Source organism: Psammomys obesus, unplaced genomic scaffold, assembly GCF_907164565.1.
Source record: "Psammomys obesus unplaced genomic scaffold, mPsaObe1.curated_primary_1811, whole genome shotgun sequence".
In the NCBI taxonomy this organism is placed as follows: domain Eukaryota; kingdom Metazoa; phylum Chordata; class Mammalia; order Rodentia; family Muridae; genus Psammomys; species Psammomys obesus.
This window is the reverse complement of record NW_026585685.1, coordinates 772,443-793,415: the sequence shown is the minus strand read 5'-3', so window position 1 is coordinate 793,415 and position 20,973 is coordinate 772,443.

Below are 20,973 nucleotides of genomic sequence, written 5' to 3'. Positions count from 1 at the left end.
TGGGAAGAACACATGGTTTTTATGACACTCTACCATAATATGGAGGGTGAAGGAGAGACAGGGGTATGGTCCTTTCCTCTATCAATTTACACACAAGAAGAGACAACAATTCACACTCCACTCCATAATCTTTTAGCCACAATTTAAGTTCTGGAATTTTTGCCTCAAACACACATGGTGTGTTCATGGACCAGATATCAAATCACAGAAAGCTGAACCTCTTCCTTGACCTTTTAGTCATCCCGTACCATCCCTACTATGTGGAAACACAGAGGCAGATATCTAATCCTACTTTTCCTTTTGAAAGAGAGAGAAAGTGGAACATAGAATGCAGTCGGAGATGTACTGGGATGCACTTAGGTATCTCCCTCTGTCTAGGATATGCTATCTGAGGAATAAAAATGATAATAGATGAAGTCCCTGTCTATAACCTCATTAACTGTGACCCAAGATTGGTGAATAAATGGGTGCTGTTTTCTGAACATGTTGATAGGTTTTCATTGGAGAAAAGCATTGAAATCCTTTTTATAATACTTGAAAAATATTTATAAAAAACACAAAAATATGCATATGCAGAGACATGATCCTTAAGTCAGATAGAGTTGGTTTTTCTGTTTTTTTGTTTGTTTGTTTGTTTGTTTGTTTTGTTTTGTTTTAAACTAAGAAGGGCTTTCTGGTCTGTCATAATGGAGCTTGTCTGTTCTGTGGTGTCTCCAAAGTGCACTTATTTGTTGTGAAGATCACTAGGGAGATAACCACAGTTCAATACACAGACATCATTATTGGTTTGAGTGACTATTATTCTAACTAACTAAGCTAGCCTCTGCCCCAAACCTGTAGATACTACCAGGCATCCAGGCTGAATGGTGCTGAGTGAATCAGCTAGATTTTCTTTTCTCCTTGATTCCAAGTCAAAGGATGATCTGACAATGCTGGTCACTGAAGGGAAATACATAGAAGGCTAGAAGAAGGAGATGAGGCAATGCAGAACAAAGTCCATCCTTAAATTCCTGTGCAGGGAGGGAGGTAAATGAATAGATGAAGAGGAGGGGGAAATTATAAAAATGAATGTGTGCCCAAGATCCATCTGGAAGCCAGACACTCAATGTGTGGGTACAAAATTCTCTTCTGCTCCAGGTGCTGTGTCTCTGGTAGCTGTGGGTCTGTGCCTGCCCCTCCCTTCTCACCAAACCCCAAGCCAGGCCTACACCTCTGCAAGCAACTCCCCCGGAACACATTGCTTAATGTTTGAAAGAAAACACTGCAAAACCAAGTGATACCATTGTCTCCAACTAATTTTTTTAAAGTGCTCATTTTGATTTCATGCATATGAGGTTTTTGCTTGTCTGTGTGTATGTTTGTATGTGTGTGTATATGTATGTAAGTATGTGCTCTGTGTGTCTACACTGAAGAGAGTGATGAATCATCTCCTGTCCCAACTGTAATCTTTTTAGAATTACAGAGTGTGTAAAGTTGAAACGTGAATGTGAATTTATAGAATAGCGGCAGTGATAGATAAAATGAATAGATGCGAATTTCAATTCTGTTGTCACAAGCTAGCTAAGTAAACAAGTCATTCAGTTACATTGAAGTAGTTTTCCTTGTCTGTAAAATTACACACAGACACATGCGCAGAAACACACAGGTACACACATGCACACACAAACACATGCACCCACACAAGCATGGACACACACACACACACACACACACACACACACACACACACACACTTATTGCTCTGTACCAGATATGCTGCTGAGGGATGAGTGTGTGGCAGGGAGACAGTCACATATGCTTCTGTTTCTCAGGGAACTTTCCAGATCTATGTTGGATGTCGGACTTCAATAACCACACAAATAAATATAATGGCCCATGGTGCTAAGTGACATGAAATGACGGATTTCTGAGGTAATATTAAACCGAGATGTGAGGAATGGCAGAAATCTGAGGAGTGAAGCAAAGACTAGCAAAAATTTTGAGCATGAAGTTTTCCTTGATGTGGGCTGTCAAGTAAACTGGGAGTATCTCTTAGCAAAACAACATCATTGAGTTTTTTAGGGGTACAGTTATAAATCTTTAGTTGTAAGATGAAAAGTCAAGCAAACTGATAGATTTTTAAAGAACCAATCAGGCGAAATAAGTAAAAATATACTGACAAAAATAAAATCAAATAAAAAATAAACAACAAACAAAGCATAAAAATCCCCAACCTTCCAAAAGAAAAATAATGTAAAAAGAAACTGAACAAAATGGAAGTATCACCAGGTAAGATGGAAAAAGAGAAAGAGCTGGGGTCCTGTAACATCTGGGAACTACTTTCTGGATGTTGAACTATTTCTACTTTGGGATGAAGACCAAAGAGATGTTGTGTATAAATTGTTACTTTCTTAACCCATGTACTTTTGCCCATGTGTTTTCATCAACTGTTTTCTTTGTAAGATAATCATGAAACCTGACTTCCAGGTCCAGAGTAACAACAAAAATGTGGACTTCTAAACCAGACGTCTAACCTGCTTGGGTTAGTCTATGAATTTAGTCTATGAAATCTAATTCATTAACATGTCTAAGAGAAATTTATCTATTTGACTCTGAGCCCAAAGAAATTCCTTTGAAATACTAAGAAAATACATTCCTTGCACAACTCTTTGTTTCATAGGCTATTTGTCAGGAAAAAAAAATACGTATATTTGGTAAAATTTGAATTTCAGGTTAGTGACAGTCTTTTATCTCTTATAGGCGCAGTCCAGACACCGCTTGGAACATACACATATTAAGATCACTTGCTGCTTCTCTAAGTATCTTCATCTTTGTTTGCTGAACAAGGAGGCTCTACTGCTCTAGGGAGTCATGTCCACATACGGTGAGGTTCTGTTGCTCTGCAACGATTGGAATTGTTCTTTGACTGTTACACTAATGTTGGATGTGGTTTACAGGTGATGCATTATACTTAACTTTTCAACATGGACAGAGGCACAAATAGAGGTGCAGGGGTGTGAAGGAAGGCAGAGGAGAGAGGTGGAGTACTAATAAAATATTTTTATGTAAGTTATTACATTGGATGCTTAGAAAATATTTAGCAAAATAGATAGGAAACTCATATCCCATTTAAGGTAGAGATATTTTTCTCCATACAGACCTTTGGTCCCGTCATCTGATTTGCTTCCCAAATTCTTCCAAAATCCAGTCTTCCTGCCTTCAGAAGTAAAGAACACCTCCAGATTTATTAACTGTTCTAAAGTAGTTCACTAAAAGTCATCTTTGGTGACCATTATCTGGCACAATTGGAAACAGTAGTTACTTTGATGATGAAAATGTTAAAGTGAGAAGTCATAAAAATGAAACGTACGCACCTTTTGCATTTTATTTGAGCACACATGAATGTCAGTCTTTTGATGTGGGGCCAAGACCTTTTCTTTCAGTGTGGATCCCTAAGTTCTGCCTCTCCATAAAGCAGCATCTCTCGTTTCCATCTGCAGTTTCTATAAAACAGAGCGAGAGTTTAAAAATGCTTTCAAAGTAATTTGAGAGCAGAAGAGCCCCTGCGCTTGGACAGAGGTTTCCCACATCTTTGGCATTGCTTTCCTGTGACAGAGTTTCCTATCTATTTTACTAAATATTTTCTAAGCATTCAATGTAATAACTTAGGTAAAATGTTTTCTTAGTACTCCAGACATTGCAACCCCATTTTCATTTTATTATACAATATATAGCAAGCAAGACTGTAGTTAACTTGACCAGTTGTTACTGAGGCATGGACATTTTACTCCACTTTCTTCAACTGAAGTGGAGTCCACAATCTGCTTCAGATGTTCATCCTAAAGACGGTGGTTATAAAATAAATTGCCAAAGTATTTAGGCAATCAAGTCTTCCCATAAGGCTATGCTGTTGAAATTTGGGGTCTAGATCAAATAATATTTCATGGCTGTCTTCATATAAAATTGGATCATGGTAGGAATACCAGTGTCATAATTTGGCTTCTTTAAAAAGCCAATTTTTCATTCTCCAAAAACTATGTGTGTCCATAGAAAAGTTTTATGTTTTTCTGGCAACTGTTTTTTTTTTTTTTTCTTTTCCTTATGCATTTTGATGGTGGGCATGGTTAGAGAAGATACAATATAATTATTGAAGAAACCAGGAAGGTCCCTAGGAAGGTAAGCAACAAGTTATATTGGAGGTAAATTATTCTCAGTCCTTTCATCAAGTCTATTTTAAAGAATATCCTTATTTTCCATGTGGCATCCACCAGAGTATTGCAATAAAGGCATGGCTACAATCATGAAAACATTCTGTTTAGTTTTCCATCCCAGAAAATTTTCTTCAGTTAGCCATGTCTCTTCTCAACCAAACAAAGTCCATTTCTTAACATAGGAAAGCCCTTTCTGCTTCTAGTATTAAATTCAATTTCATAGACCAGGTTACAGACCAACTTTTCCTTCTTTATAAATGTAAAATTTTCCATTAATTTTTAGAATGGAAGGTTAAATTGATCTGTTTTCCTTATGACTAATTTTCAATAAAGCCAGATTTTTCAAGTAACTTTTAAAAAAAGGGTTTCTTATATAGACTTTCTGTTTAAATGTCCCTTTAGAAAAATAAAAGAGATTCATTGTTGGAATGATGGATTTTGCTTCTTGTTAAAAAAGACAGAGCACTCAGGGTGGGGTCTGGCCATTTCCTGCCCCCAAAATACGAGTGTAAAGATTAGCCTGTTACAGCCTAAACAACCTGACAAGCCAGCCTCAGCCACAACAGCAAATAAAGGTGATTCCCAACAGGGGGCTTAAGGAAAGGGGCTACATTTAATTCCTCCTTAATGAACAGACAGTCTCTCTAAGTGGAACCACGGCCTCAATCGCAGAGCTGTCAGAGCAGGCAGACAAGCGCATTTCCTTGGCTGCGACAATGAACATGGGTAGAGACTTCCGGGCTTCAGGCCTGTTGAAATAGTACTCTCCTTTAAAGACCCACGTTAAGGGCTCCCTTCTTTTCCTTTGAACATGTCTGACTTGATTTTCCTCAACAAAGATAACATTGTTTTATCTGGTTATTTTATGCCTCTTAGAATTTTTTTTTTTTTTTTTTTTTTGTTAAATTACAATTGTTTAGCCATTGAGTCATTAAAAGGTGTGATCTCTGCATGGGGTTATTAGCAGTTAAGCAAAGGATTCTGTCTTATTTGTCATGTTATCGCCAAGGAACTGTCAGAGCAGCAATGGTTATGGGCACTAAGATGAGATAGTTCTCATTGTTGGAGGGTAATGAAGGACATGAATGTATAAATCGACCTGATAGAGAATTTTAAATCATTAGGAGGACCTCCCCTATCAGTGGACTGGGGAAGGGGCATGGGAGGAGATGAGCGAGGGAAGGAGGGAGGGAGGGCAGAATTGGGAGGGGATAAGGGTAGGGACTACAGCTGGGATACAAAGTGAATAAATAAAAAAAATATTAAAATGATATACACATGCAAACACATGCATATACAAATGTACCACTTATCAAAACAAACTATATGATGTTTTAGTTCACAGGCTTGCCAGTATATAACATAATAATTTGTGACACATGTTTGAGTTGTTTTGTAGAGTTTCCTGAGGCCGTTCTCAAAATGGGCCCTTCTGATTCTCACTTTAGGTCAAATGTCTAAGTCTCTGGTACTACCCCTGACCACAGATGATTGGCCCAGGAGTAGAATATGCTTCAAATAGGACCAATGTACCACTGGGAATTGAATACATGATACACTAGGTTCTTTATAATTGGAACAATTCTAATCTTACACTATTCTTGAGTGAGAATGTGATGCTCTCTCCTTCAAGGGCTTTCGAATTGGCATGAGCAGAAGGTCTTTCAACTTCTGCTGAATAAAAAAAGAACATTAGCTGCCATATTAATAAGCCAACGGTATCAATTGGGCATTACCAACTCTCTTACCGATTACCTACTGCATGTTAGTGGCTGCTAAGCGATCAGTAAAACATAAACAAGGAATTCTTTCTCCCATCAGGGGCAGTCATATTGAGAAATAGTCACAACAGAGAAGTAGAAGCTAAATTCAAAACACAGGCACGTGTCGTGCACTGGGCTATCCAGCTCGGCATAGACTTTTACTACTCTGCCTTTTTGCTACCCTGGGGACTCTAGGTCTCATGGACACAACAGTAAACTAAGAAAAACATATCTAAAGACTTGGTATCTTTTCTTCTCATACTTAAAAATAAAATGCTTTGTGAAAGTTGAGGTGTCCTTCTATCACTGAGTTTGCCCATGAGTTCTCTTTGTGTTCAGATTTTCCCTCCTTCGTTCTGAGTTAGTGAGAAGAAACACAATAATTTTTGCCCAATTTTTATAGAGTATCTGACTCTGTGGCCTTCCAGACTTCAGGACTGCCCTTCGCTGGGTTCTCAAAGAGGGTGGTCTCAACTACTGAAAGGACCCAGACTGGAAAACCCAGGGGTGACAGGCGGTGCCTCCCGGTCTCTGAACCTCCACTTATCCTGTTCTACTGGAACATGAGCCTCAGTTAGGCAGCTGGGGCGTGTGTGTTAGCAGGGGCAAAGGCTGGCACCGAGAGGAGCTACTTCCAGAGAGATTCTGTTTCCACCATTACCACTTTCCTAGGACTTATTCAGCACCCGGGCTCCAGGAAGATTTACGAGCTGCTTAAAACATTCATGTTTGCCTACTGCTGATCTTTGGAAATCCAAGGGTGAGAACTGGACTGTTAGCAGTCAGGGAGCTCTCTGTTCAGGTCCCCGGGCTCCGAACATCCTCTTAGGTTTAGCTGTGTAAGCTTGCCCTCACAGCTTCCCCCGAGACACACACACACTTATTTTCTCCTGGGCTTCACTTGAATCTGCCCAAGTTCAGTGAGTGTGCAAAAGCTTGGGAGAGTTAGAAATAAACATAAGCTTTATAAACACTCACAGTTAGGAAGGCACTCATAGCTTGCAAGGTACTTCACACTTGATTCGTTCATTCACTCATCTAGTCATGTACCTATGGACCTTGAGATTTTCAGACATCCGATGTGCAGATGCCAGGATCTGGGTCTTAGGTTTTATTTTAATGAGGATTGCTTAATTTCCAGGGACCCTTGTTTAACTCTGTATGATTGATTGATTGATTGATTGATTGATTTAATATTTTAGAAACAATTAGGCTATGAAAATTATGAGTGGTATGTATGGAGAATATCAAAACTAACAAGGTGAAATAAAGACAATAAATATCTTAGGATTCAGTGAAAGAAATTTATTTGCATGCAAATAAAACAAGGAAAGAAAACGAAGTCAGGAGAGAAATACAGGACGGAGATGGCCTTCTAGCTCCTGGCTTCCAGTGTGTCACAAGGGAGTGACTGTAACTGAGAGTGAGTTGGGGAGACTGCTTTTCTACTGTGAAGCACAGACAGTCTAAGACTTCACAGGATTTTGTTACTCTGCAGTGAGGTGTCTCCTGAGCTTCTAAACTTGGGGCTGACTCTCAGCCTCTGAGTTCAGGCATGGCCCTTTTTAAATACGAAGGCACTGGGGACAGTGGTCTTAAAACCTGAAACTCAAAGAACCCATATGTGGTTTGCTTTGTTGTGGATGCACAATACCCTGAAATTAAGCATAAACTGTACTAAAACATAGACCCTGTACAGGTGCAAAATCAAATTGTTTGTCTCACAAGTATTCTAGGCTGAGGAAAGAGCCAGAGGCAACTGTTCCCTGTGTTGAATGAGTGTTTGTTCTCTGGATCCAAATTCCCTGAATTTGTTAGCTAGTTGCGTTTCATCATTCTTCACACTGTAGGGGAGGACCAGTATAAGACTTGGTATGCTCTGTGGGCTTAGCTACACACTGAACATGACAACCAGCAGACATTTGTACATAGTTACTCTATAAATATTCGGATCCAGAAATTTTGAACAATTTCATGTCTTCCCTTCCACGCTCCATGTCACTCTTGTTTACAGACAAGACAGCCTACATTGGTAGAAACCCTTATCTTTTCTCTGTCCTAGACATCTAATAAGCACTGATGACCTGTGGCATCTACCTCTGAAAATTCTCTCCTTTGTTCATTACTTGTACTGAGCACCGAAAGGCTTGGAGAAGACGGTCCTCACCTTTTGTTTTTAACTAATAATTATGAGAATACTTAGATGTGAGACAGATAGTAATAACTTCAGCAGAAGTTTAACAGCACATGGGTGGGTCCTGAGAGTGTAGTCTCTCTTCCTTTTCTTTCCCTTGTATTTCCTGATATTCTCAGAATATTGAAGATATCCAACAAGTATTTGTCAAATTAAAGTCAGTTGAGTTTATCAAACTGAAGTGCCATTCATGTTGTCATCATTTTCCTCTTTGTTCTGGGAGTTGGGATCTCTTTATAGGCTCCCCAGTAAAGGGATCATATGTCATAGGATAACCAGACTTCGTAGAAGAATAAAAGTCAAATGGAGGTATGTATAGTCTCAACAAGTGTTGTTTACTGGTTAGAAGGTCTAGGGACACAGAAGACAAGAGAGGTCGGAAAGAAACACAGCAGAAATACTCAAGAGCTACTGACCCTCACTCCTCTGCTGTGTTGCTGTAGTGTCTTAACTTAAATACAACCTGAGTGTTCTTCCCAACCTCAGCAGCAAACGCTGTCGGTCTTGAAAAGTCAATTCATTGGGTAACTGAGGGAATCTGCAAGGAAAAAATTTATAATGTGAATAGGCTTGAATACTTAAATTGTTCCTCAGTATAAAATAAATGCGAAAAGAGAAAATAAAAAATAAAAAAAGAAACTATGTACAAACACAAAGAAGCAGGGGAGACCAGGACCAAGTGGACTTAGTAGGGAGGAGTAAGAGGATCCATGTCAGCTAACTGGGGGCTAGGTAGATGGAAACAGGTCTGAAGGAGGAGCTGTGTCTTGTGCTCTAGGTCAATGGGTTTGGAATTTAAGGCAGAAGAACACCATATACTAATTTTAAGCATGAGCAAAACTGGCTAAGTTAGTCTTGGTGAGGGAAGATGTTGAAATATACAAAGGATGCCAAAATGTAGAGTTTGGGAGAGTGTAAGGTTCTGTCATTTAGACTTCAGCAATAAATATGATGTAGGTGGTGCTGAGTGTCAGCAAAAGATGGAGGCATGTGGCGGAGTCTCTCGAGTCTCTGACTTTGACATGTATGTAAGGGGATAGCTGGTACAGGGCACACCTTTGTTTTGCTTTGGTGCAATAATCAGGACTGTCATTAACTCGTCTGGTTGCTTTTGGTCTCTCCATCTCCTCACTATGACCTACAGACTCTTCTTTCATTTTCTGGACTGGAGAGATGGCTCAGAGGTTAAGAGCACAGAGGTCCTGAGTTCAATCCCCAGCAACCGCATGGTGGCCCATAACCATCTATAGTGAGATCTGGTGCCCTCTTCTGGCATTCTGGCATACATGCAGGCAGAACACTACACATAATAAATCTTTTTACAATTTTTATTAGAGGAAAAGGAGATGGGAGGAAAGATGCAGCAGCTACAGAAGGGAGAAAAAGAGCAAGATTTTCTCTGGCTGTGTGGTAAGTACCTCAGATGTTAGGAGACGTACTTCAGAGTGTTGCATTCCTACAGTTCTAGAGTGAATAGAGTTTACTCAAAAAGTGTGAGTGTTTTGAGTGGTGAATTCTTGGAGTGTGTACTGAGTGACTGGAGAATTCACTTGTCAAGACCTTCTGCCTTCTCAGACCACAGAACAGATGTGCACTCTTCCATACTTGTGGGTCTCTCATTTGAGCACTCAAGCAACTCCAACTCTAAAGCATTTAAGATCCTACATCTATACTGAGCAAGTGTAGACTGTTTGCTCATCAATGATTCAGTATACTATCTGTTCATACAACAGTGAACTTATGCTCTTCGTTATGAGTCATCTGAAAAAGATGTAAGTTTTGCTATCTGGGCAGCGTGGAGTAGATGTATTGGATCCCATCCCCCAGTATTTTTTTTTTTTTTTTAGGTCAGTAAAAACGTTTCTTTAATAAAATATTTCTTCTGTTCAGTACTTCACTTAAAAAAAATTACTAGTTTAAATACTTCAATCCATGGCAGGGGGAGGCAGGATAAATGAACAGAAAGGATGGGGGGAGGGAGTGTGAATGAGCATGGCATTCCCCCTTTTGTTCTGCAGACTTGTCTGCAGATGTGCCTACAAACACTTTCGCATGTGTTGGACTGCATGCTGTCCCCACGTGTGCATGTGGGTGTGCTTGTTTATGAGAGAATAAACTGTATAACAATGGTCTTCGTGTGAAAACAGTTCAACACACACATGTGCGTTCCTGTAAGTAGGGCACCTGTGAGCGGGACGTATTTGGGAGATACTATAGATTTCAAAAACATTTTAATAAATGTCTATCTATCATTATACTGAATTTCAACATGAAGTAACTCTCTAAAGAATTTACAAATGAACATGTATTTAGGAATGCGGCTATTAAAGCAACACTATATTAGTATCTGTTTACTCTTATCCTTCATAACTGTAAAATTCACAGAAAAATCTCATAAAAGTTGTTGACATTGGAAAAGGACACATGCACACACACATACATGGGGAGGGGGTTTGCGAATCTTGGAGGGGGTTAACCAGGGTGAGCCATAGAAAACACTGATTGTTTCTGCTCATTTCCCATTAGCAACCTCTCTGCCTGTGTTTCTGCTCACCAGTGCACTTCCTAGACAAAGTCACGAAAGAAAGACTGGAGCCAGTAGCCACTTAGGACAGGAGGTTAAGTGAACGAGTCTGCATCATTGTCTGAAAGAAAGGGGTGGGGGAGAGTAGTGAGTGTGATGAAAAGACAGTGGGCTTTGGTGCCATTTAGAATGGAGTGTGAAACAGCTTTATGGGTTCTTTGTTATTGAACTCAGTACCACCCCCTTCAAAGTTGACTTTCTTCATCAATTCAACAATTAAAAATACCTAGATTTTCCTTAAGAGCAAACCCTGTTGGAGGAGCTATTGGTAGCTAATAGCTGTTAAACAAAGGAGAGTTAACATCCATTGTGACTGTGTCTGCTAGTAGGTTGCCTATGCCCAGCACCACACGCATGAGAATATGGACAGTGCTAATGGGACTCAGAGGTTTGTTAATAACAGAAAAGAGGGTGTGAACTTGGGAAGGAGTCAGGGATGGGAGCGCTAGGAGGAGTTGACGGGAAGTAGTGGTAGATAGATATGATCCATAAACAGTGACTGTGTGAATCAAGTGAACTGGTGTAAATAATGTGGCTCGTGGAATCTGGGAATGATGTGAGATTGGGTCAGATGGATCAGAAAAAGTGAGCAAATGTAAACGATGTTGAAAGAAAAGCTTTCAACACAGTTTTTAACTTTCCATACACAGGAGGATCACTCTTTCTGAAGACAAGTGTGAAGGTTTTGAATCATGCTGGCAGAAGGATGGGGGGGGGGTTATGACTGAGAAATACACTCAGCTACTTTGCTGGGAATAATACCCTCAGGGGCCTTCATTACCGTAAAGGATTGTCACATTCAACCATCTTCCCAGACTTCAGGCTTCTGCCTCTGTCCCCAAAGCTCAGTCCAGTGGCACTCAGAAGAGGATTCTGATGTCCTCTTTACCTTTAGTCTTCTTTTCCATACCCACCTGAACGACAAGGGCTGTGAGCAGAGATAGAGCCGATTCTGATTCTTATTGAGTGTAGCCTTTATTTTTTAGATGGCCTAAAAGATGCACACAGAACACGGACTATTTCTAACAGGATCTCAAGGGCAGGCTGTTTGACCCTCCCCCCCCCCCCCCCAGGGGAGGAGCAGTCTGTTAGGCCACAGAGGAAGACTTTGCAGCCAGCCCTGAAGATACCTGATAAAACAGGGTCAAATGAAAGGGGAGGAGGTCCTCCCCTATCAGTGGACTTGGAAAGGGGCAGGGAGGAGACCAGGGAGGGAGTGCGGGGTTGGGGAGGGAATGAGGGAGCGGGATACAGCTGGGACACAGAGTTAACAAAATGTAACTAAAAAGAAAAATAAAATTAAAAAAAAAAAAGATGCACACAGGAATGTGTGTGAGTGGCCTGTGTCTGGGATTGGTTCCCTGGCAGTGTTCACTCCCTGCAGTTATCTGCACAATGAAGCCAGGGTGAACTCAGCATGAAAATTAAAGCCAGTGTCATATTTAAGTAATTGCCTTATTAATTACTTTGTGGGGAATGAAGACTCAATTTCTAATCCGTGTGCAGTTTAATGGAGGGAAAATGTAATCCATATGGTTCTTATTCAATTACACTTATATCATCAAATTAGACTGTCTGTCTTTTTCTTTTTCTTTCTTTTTTTTTTTTTTTGAAGCTATATCAGAGCCAAAAAAAATTCAATGAGTCTTTTAAACATGTTTTTAAGCCTCTTTCATAAAACAGGAAGTTTTGTTTGCTTTTGAGTAAACCAGCTCTCTCTGCAAGTTTTTGAATACTTACAAGTCATAAATTCTTTTAAATCGTGTGAAGACCAACTCCTTAAGCTTTGGAGCAAAGTACCTCAGGCCAGGAGAGTGGCCACGTTGTTTAAGAATCGTGCTCTTGGAAAACAGCATCTTCTCCTCCACCGTGGGATGCTCAGAAACAGTTCTGACTCTGCCACTGCCTACCTATTCTGCAGCCATGGACAAATTCCTCTGCAACAGCCATCTTTACCTCATAATTCAATTGAATTCTGGGACCTGATGTTTTCAATGCTTTGCTTCTCAACATGTTTTTAATTTTAAAAAATAATCCTATGATTCTGTAATTAATAGAGTTAGAAAATACTAGCCTTATATGCTGTTTTAAATCTAGGATAAAATTCTGGACTGGACCTTACAGGCTATTTGATTTGCAGAAAATTATTAAAAGTCTAGGCTATTTTTATCATTTATAACTACTGCAGTTCCTACTTCAGAGTAATCAATCTTTACCATACCTTTATTTATTTGATTTTTTTCATCTACCTCTTTTTATTTTCCTCTGAACTAGACCTTTGCATATATTTTTACTCTTTATTATTGTGGTAAATGTTTTATTCAACAGTTTCTTCTCAAAAGATTCATCCGTAAGACTTAGCTTTCATACCTCATGAGCTATTTGGAGAATGGACAGTCATTTTTACTTGGAGAGTTTTGTACTGCCAATATATTCCTATATTTCAATATTTTTTATGTGTCAAATGGATACTAACAATTTGTAAAGTGGTTGTAAGAACTAGAGATAAATTCAAAAAGCCTGTCAGGATAAATAGTAGGTGTTATTATTGGCATTGGTTATATCTGTTATTAAGTTCACTATATCATAGTTGTTCAAAGTAACTAGCAACAATGGATGGAGCTACTTATTGTCCAGAATAATTTAGTTTGTAGGTTTGATCATAAATAAACATAAACAGTGGATTCTGATACTGAGGCTTTTAAATAATTTATTATATTAGTATTCTCAATATAATTGCATTGAACTTCGTGAAGTAAAATGTATTAATGGGTTTATTAAGGCATTTAAAAATCTGGGTAGTAAACTTAAAAAAATAGTTTATATGATTGTGAGTGTTGTGATTGGTGGATATATGTCTTCTAACACCCTATCCAGGAAGTATAGACCAGAGCTAGAGCTAGAGCTCTGTGTCTCAGGCCCTAGCTGCTCTTACAGAAACCCAAGTTCAGTTCCCAGCATACACACACATCAGATGTCTCTCCATCTCCTCTAACGCCAGTTGCAAGGGATCTGACACACTCCTCTGGCCCCTACAGGCACCCATACCTGCCCGGCAAGCACCCACACAGATACGCATCCCTTCACATAAATTACATTTCAAGTATAGAGAACGAGTGGCTAAATGCCCTGTGGTTCCCACTCTCTCCCCTCGCCAACACCCCATCTAAGTTGAGAATAAGCCCACTGACATGGTGCTTTCTGATAATGTTTGGAGGCAGAGAGCAGCAAGCTAAGCACGAGTCCTATTAGCTCTGCCTTATTTATTTTCCCCAGAAGCCCTCTGGGGTAAGAGTTATATCCTGGAGTTTTTCTTAACTTTCCTAACTAGGGTCAAACTACAAATACTACGCTTTTGTCCAATGTGTTTATCTATTTGCTAAATGCTCCTTCTTGGTCCATAACTCTTTTCTTCCCTGTCTGATGGAGGAGAGAAGTGAACATATCCTCATCAATCCATGCCAGTGTGAAGGTCCCTAGGTGCGTGTAAAGAGAGTAAGAGGCAGTAAATATAGCGAGTGGAGTGGGCATTAAATCACTTGGTGCCTTGCAGAAGCAGATATGTTAGAGGTCTAGACTGCAGAGGGGCAGCGAGTACCTTTCTCTATTAATGACAATTGCAATCAGGAGAGGATTTCCTGCTCTCAGCCCCCGACCTGCTTTGCTTCTGGGTTTGCACAAGTGCAGTTACACTTCTGAAAAACAAACCGTGCTGTTCCACGCACTATACTTAACAAATCTTTTATAGCTGTCCAAGTCTTCTCTTACACTTTTGATCAAAGGACAGTTTTACTCATGGGGTCCTCTCACTTATTTGGTTCAACAAAACATGAAAGGACAAAGCCTATACACAGTGATCCTTTGGTTTTTGCTTAGGAGTTGTCAAATCCCTTGAAGTGCAACATGAAGGCTCTCAAGCTCTTTGGTCATCCTGCCTTTTTGTTTTTGTGAGAGCACCTTTGCACACACGGAAGTTAATTTATGTAACACCGCATAAATGGATTCTGTGCTTGTTTATGTGTGTTATGTAACTAGGCATAAGAGCAAGAGCATGGATTGGAGCCTCGAGTGCCTTGACATACATATTTGCATGTATGCTTAGAAGATATCATTAACCAGAGAATAGACTAAGAGAGGTCTGGAAGTTGAAAGAATCCTCAAACACAATGTTTTTAGATTATTTTTACAGTGTTCGGACTCTCTGTAAAATATTTTCATCCTAAGGTCTATTAGCCAGGCTTGCCTATATCCCAGTTTTGAGAAACTTTTTGCCTCTCTAAATTGTTCATTTTATCTTTGCACTTTTTTATTTGCATAGCATTTGGTGGTGTTTTACAGGTTCCTAGACCTATATGGCAAGGGCTTGCCTGTAAGATGCATATTTGAGAGAAGAGCAGGGTGTTCTGCCCCTGAGAATCTGGTGCCACAGGCTGGCTGTCCACAGGAGAGGTACTTGTGCCCTCGCAGAGCCCTATTGGAGTGTGTGTACAAGCTGTGGCTCTTCAGAGGGCTCTCAGATATCTCTTGGCTCTTTGAGAGACACCCTTAGCTGTGTATCTCAAAGCTGTCTGTCCACTTGCAGCACTCTGTCAACAAGCAAGGAGAGCCTTAGGACAGAAGGCCAGGACATAGCCAAGCTCTTGAAACCCTTTGCTGAGCCATGGGGCAAACCTCCGCTTACAGACAGGCTGGCTGCCAAACATTAACTAAAATACTCACACTTGTTTTTGACAACAGGGATCAGGTTTGGTTTCACCAACTGCTATTTTGGGTTCCCAGCTATGGCAGAAATGTCTCCAGATTCCAGGTGGCTGTAACGCCTCTGTACCGTCACCTTTCAGCATTGCTCCATCATCTGTGCTTTCAAGGACTCAGCTATGCTGGTGCCTTCACAAGCTTCAACCCCAAAATGTGAGGGTGGAGGCCCAACAGGAGCTTCCTAGGAGGAACCCCAAGGACAGGTCTCTCTGGGACTTTCCCTGACTTGAGCTGACTCTGACATGCAAAAGCAGCAGTAAGATGTGGCTTCCAAATGCCTGTCTCTCTTGATGGATGAGTTTGGCCTTGCTGCCTGGGGAACAGACTGGAGTCAGCAGAACACAGATGTTTCAAGGCAGTCAAATCAATCTTCAATGGGAATGTGCAAGTTGGACCCTCAGTAGAATGCCTCAAATCCCAATGTAATTGTGAAGCAAGAGTTAACTTTATGGAACACACCCTGACCTAAAACTTTTCAGAACTCAAGTGCCAACAACACCTGATTCAAGAGGGGTTCAGCTTCCTTAAAAATTTCTTCTGCATGAGTTAAAGAGTGCACAGCCAGGAGTGGAACATTTTGAAATGTTGCCACCCTTCTTCTGGAAAGGAGGAGCTCTGAGTAAGCCCTATCTAGTTGCACTAAATTCATACATGTGTAGTGAAAGACAGAGCAGGATTTGATCCATCAAAGCACTTGGCTGTGTCATTTCTTTTATTACAGAAATGCCTCCAGGAAATGTGCATTTCATTGGTCAGTGAATAGGATCCATTCCACTACCACCATCCTTTTTTTGATTAAGAAAGAGACTTTGATAATTAATTATGATTACCATAGCAGCTTGGCTGTGTAGAAGTCTGTGAAAATGTTTTTGACATCATAGACAAAGTGCATCTTCCCATAATTTAGAAAAGAGGCGGTGATGTGTTCACCTCTGGATTGACAGCACTGTGGAACTGTCGGGGAGCTCATTTCTGACTCTCGGGGTGTCAAGGGAGAAGTGGAGAGTCTGTTGAATCAACAACCCCTTCTAGTAGAATTTCTGAATGAAAGAGGAATGAGAAAACAAAGGGAGACATTTTGGACATGAATAAAGTTAAAAAATACATACTTTTTTAACATAATATCATATAAGATATATGAAAATTACTGTTCCAGATACTTGGCAAATCCAACAGAAATTAAGGCTACATATCTGAGCCAGGAAGATATAGGCATATGAGGCTTCAAATAATTCCCATCAAATGAGTTTTCGGTGACTGCTCATATACTAACCACTCAGAGACAAGAAGCCACGTGCATAAGCCCAAAATGCATGAGATTTGGGCAGAATTTCAGATAGTTTCCTATAAGGACAGTGATTTCCCATCTTCCAAAGCTATGAGGAGGCTTCAGAATTGGTTTTAGAGGTACCCAACAAGTAAGTCAGCACATTCCCATGAATGACAGGGAATGGTTGCTGCTCCTGCTCAGTGTTATGGTGAAAGCATTCTGGCAATACCTCAGTGCCTCCTGTTCAGCTGAACATGCCTTTTCTTGGAGAAATAAGCGCTAGAAATATGCATTCAAGAGTCAAATAGAGAATTCGACACTTGTTCTGAGGCCGAGCCATCTGCTTCCTGGATCCCTACTCCCAACAGTTAAAAATATTATTCTCTAGATAAAAATAAGAAGTGGAATTTGTACAATAACTTTACCCATTAAATATGCTTATAGATTGAAGTTGGAAACTTCGCAATTAATAGGAGATAAGTGGGAAACTCCACAGGGGATGCAGGATAGTGGGATGGGATCTTTTGATCTCTGGACAAAAAGCCAAGTTCAACTCAGAACTCAGTTCTGGTGAAAATATTCTTCAAAATAAAGGTAGGAGAAAGACTTATTTTGTTAAAGAGAGCAAAACGTTTTTGCCCCCAGGAGACTTGCTGTACCAGAGTAGGGAAGCTAATGGTGAGAAAGCATCAGGAAAGACACAGAGGCGCTTATGAGTCTAACTTCATTTCTACTGGAATTTCCAGAGAAGGAAAGGGAATACAAAGAAAGAACATTTGGTGATAAACAGAGTCAGAAATATACACTAAGCTTGAAAGTGATAAAATAAAAAATCAAGTCGCAACTCATGTTGATTACTGAGAAAGGTCAATGTGTGAGCATAAATAAGAGACATTGTTTTTGTTTTGTTTGTCTTTAAAATTATCTTTACTCAATTAAAGCAGAGGCAAGTTCCTTAGTACATTAAAATCAACTGAGTTCCTTTTTTAAAAAGTTGATTTATTTCAAATTAAGTTTGATTAAGTGGCTTTATCATTGGTGGCTAATCCAAAATGACAGTTAAAAACTTTGTTTAAAAACAAACAAACAAACAAATAAACAAAGGCTTATACTCTCTGAGTCACATTTTAGAATAAATGTGCCATTAGAGGTCTTAAATGTCTATACTTTTCTCTGAAGTTCAGTGTTGCTAGGAGTATTTGCAAATGTTTGAGTTGATTTCTTTTCTTTTCTTTTTTTCTTCACAGTGTGTTCATTATGTATCCCGATTGAAGTCCCCTCCTTCGACTCCCCCAATCCCACCTTCCCTGCTTCTTCCTCTTATCCCCTTTGCCTGGTCCACCAAAAGGGAGAACTCTCCACTATTGCCGTCTGCCCATAGCTTATTTGTTCTTCAGTTCCACTAAAGAGCATTCCTTGATTGAAGCAGAAGGCAATGATTATATATTGTGGATGTTGTGTATGTACCCTACAAACAGAACCTATCATCTTGCTGCACTATGTACGTTTGTATGCTGCCACTGAGGTGGGAGCCAGTCCCATGCTGTGATTTTTTTATTTTCATTTTATTTTATTTTTAATTACACTTTATTCACTTTGTATCCCCCTTCTCTAGTTCCCTCCCTCCTCCCCTCCCAATCCTTCCCTTCCTCCCGCTTCTCCACGCATGCCCCTCCCCAAGTCCACTGGTAGGGGAGGGTTTCTTTTCCTTCTTTCTGATCCTAGTCTGTTAGGTCTCATCAGGAATGGCTGCATTGTCTTCCTCTGTGGCCTGGTAAGGCTGCTCCCCCTCAGGGGGAGGTGATCAAAGAGCAGGCCAATCAGTTCATGTCAGAGACAGTCCCGCTTCCCATTACTATGGAACCCATTTGGACACTGAACTGCCATGGGCTACATCTGTGCAGGGGTTCTAGGTTATCTCCATGCATGGTCCTTGGCTATGATGTTTTTAAAATATTTAGAGATTCTTATGTGTCTTTGTGCTTTCTGTGGTTTTTATTTCCCACAGACCGAATTATATGCATATATTCAACCAGTCTAAAAATGGCAAGTGCAACATTCCAGAAGCAAGTTGCTACAATATATTGTTATAATTTTTATAATTAAAATTGTTATAATATTTTATTATTGTTAATCTTTTACTATGCATATTTGTGTGTATGCATATTTGTGTGTATGTATGCCTGTACATATGCATATTATATATGTATATGTATATATACATATGTATATGATTCATCACTCTCCAACTTGTCAAATGGGGTATCCTAATATATCACCAAGAATAAGAAGAGCTTGCCATAGAGTATGCCACACAGATAGCCAAGGCAAGGAGAGAAGGATGAGTATGCTTGTAAGGTCGTCACATCTTTTACGAAGTGCTATAACGTCACCTAGAATGTGGTAGGTTCAAAATTTTACCAAAATCACTTTTAAAAACAAAGCAATTCTCTCAAATCCAACCAAAAAGGAAAAGTAAAGTCAATGAGCAAGTAAAGGCTATACTCAATCTCAAAAGATGCTCAGGCCACAAGGTTGAAAAGAGGAGACATGGCTGATAAAGGAACAGAAAAAGAAATAACAACAATGGTAAGAACACAGATATGTAGTAATTAGCTTCCTACACTGAAAAACAAAGATGGCTGACTAAAATGACTGTACAAATTATTTCCCTGGGACATAACACTTATAAGCAACACATTTTAACCACGACAGAAAGAAATACAGCATATGATTTATATACACCTAATAAAAAGGGTGTGTTAGTGAGCTTTCAACCACCGTGACAAAATATCTGAGAAAATCAACTTTAGAAAGAGTAAAGGTTTATTCTGGCTTACAGTATCAGACAGCATCAGAGGTGTTTGTGTTTGTGTTTTTAGTCCTATGACAACATGATTTGCTACAAGAGGCTCACAGCAGTTGTGAAATGTGGCGAGCCAGAAAGGAGAAAGTCCTGAGACTCTCTTAACGGGCACATCCTCAGTGGGCTAAGCCTCACCTCCTAAGACAGCAGCTTCCAGTACCAGTGCATGCTGGGACCAAGCTTCCATCTGTGAATGTGCCTTCAAAGAACATTCATGTGCCAAACTGTAGCAGATGTTCTGACTGTGTAAATATCATACAAAATATACTTTAAAATAATATTACTGGAGATCAAAGATTACAAAATATCAACTTACCATAGAAAAACACAGCATGAAAAGCAGGTCTAATTACTTGTTATTTTCATCTACAATATTTGTTTAATGTAAAGAAAATGGACAGCTATGAGACACAGAAAATAGGATATTCAAGGTCTGTTAAGTAGTACATCAGGTTAAGAGGGCTTTTCAAATTTCTAATATTGCTGAAAACAGCATGCAAACTCAGTTTCCTCAACTGAACATTCCTAATAGAGATTACTCTGTGGCCCCAGATCTTTCTATGATTCCATCACGCAAATTTCTAGAAAAGGTAAAAACATATGCCAGAAAGTGTATCAGTTCTTTCCAGACGTGAGGGCTCTTAGGAGGTGGCTGAGTTCAAAAAGGGGGACCTAATGCTCTGAGGGGCTAGAGATGTCCTGTCTCAGAATACACCTGATTATGAACATGTGTCAAAAACTCATTGCAATATACATTTTATATTTGTGGAATTGTATTTAGTGTTAGTTGTAGCTCAGTAAGGCTGGTTTCTTTTAAATGTAAAAAACAAAACCTGCTCACACTTATAATACTTGGAACCTATGCATAATTGCATTGGGATTGGATGCATTGGTCACCTAAGTAAGCCAGAGTCAGAGAAGTTTCAAGGACAGAAAACATAATTTCCTCAGGAACCAACCTGCAGCAAAATTTGTCTGCAAACTGGCTGCTCCTCCAGAAGACACAGGTTCAAATCTCAGGACACACTAGACTAAGTAGGCACCAGGCATAAACATGGTACAACGACATACTCATGGACAAAACACACATACACATTAAAAAAAAAAAAAAAAAACCAAGCAAACAATTTGCGCATCACTGGTTGGCACTCTTCAGGTGTTTGGAGTCTGTTAGAATTGTGTTATTCAGTAGGGTGGGCTAATTGCTGTAGAGAGAATTCCATGTATCAAAGGATCTGAGTGCAAGCTTGAGGAAATTAAAATTCATTCTGAAGGGAACAGAGGAGATCCAAACGCTGATTTAGAATTAGAAGGACCTTAAGTATAGCCATCAAGTCATTGTCCTTTC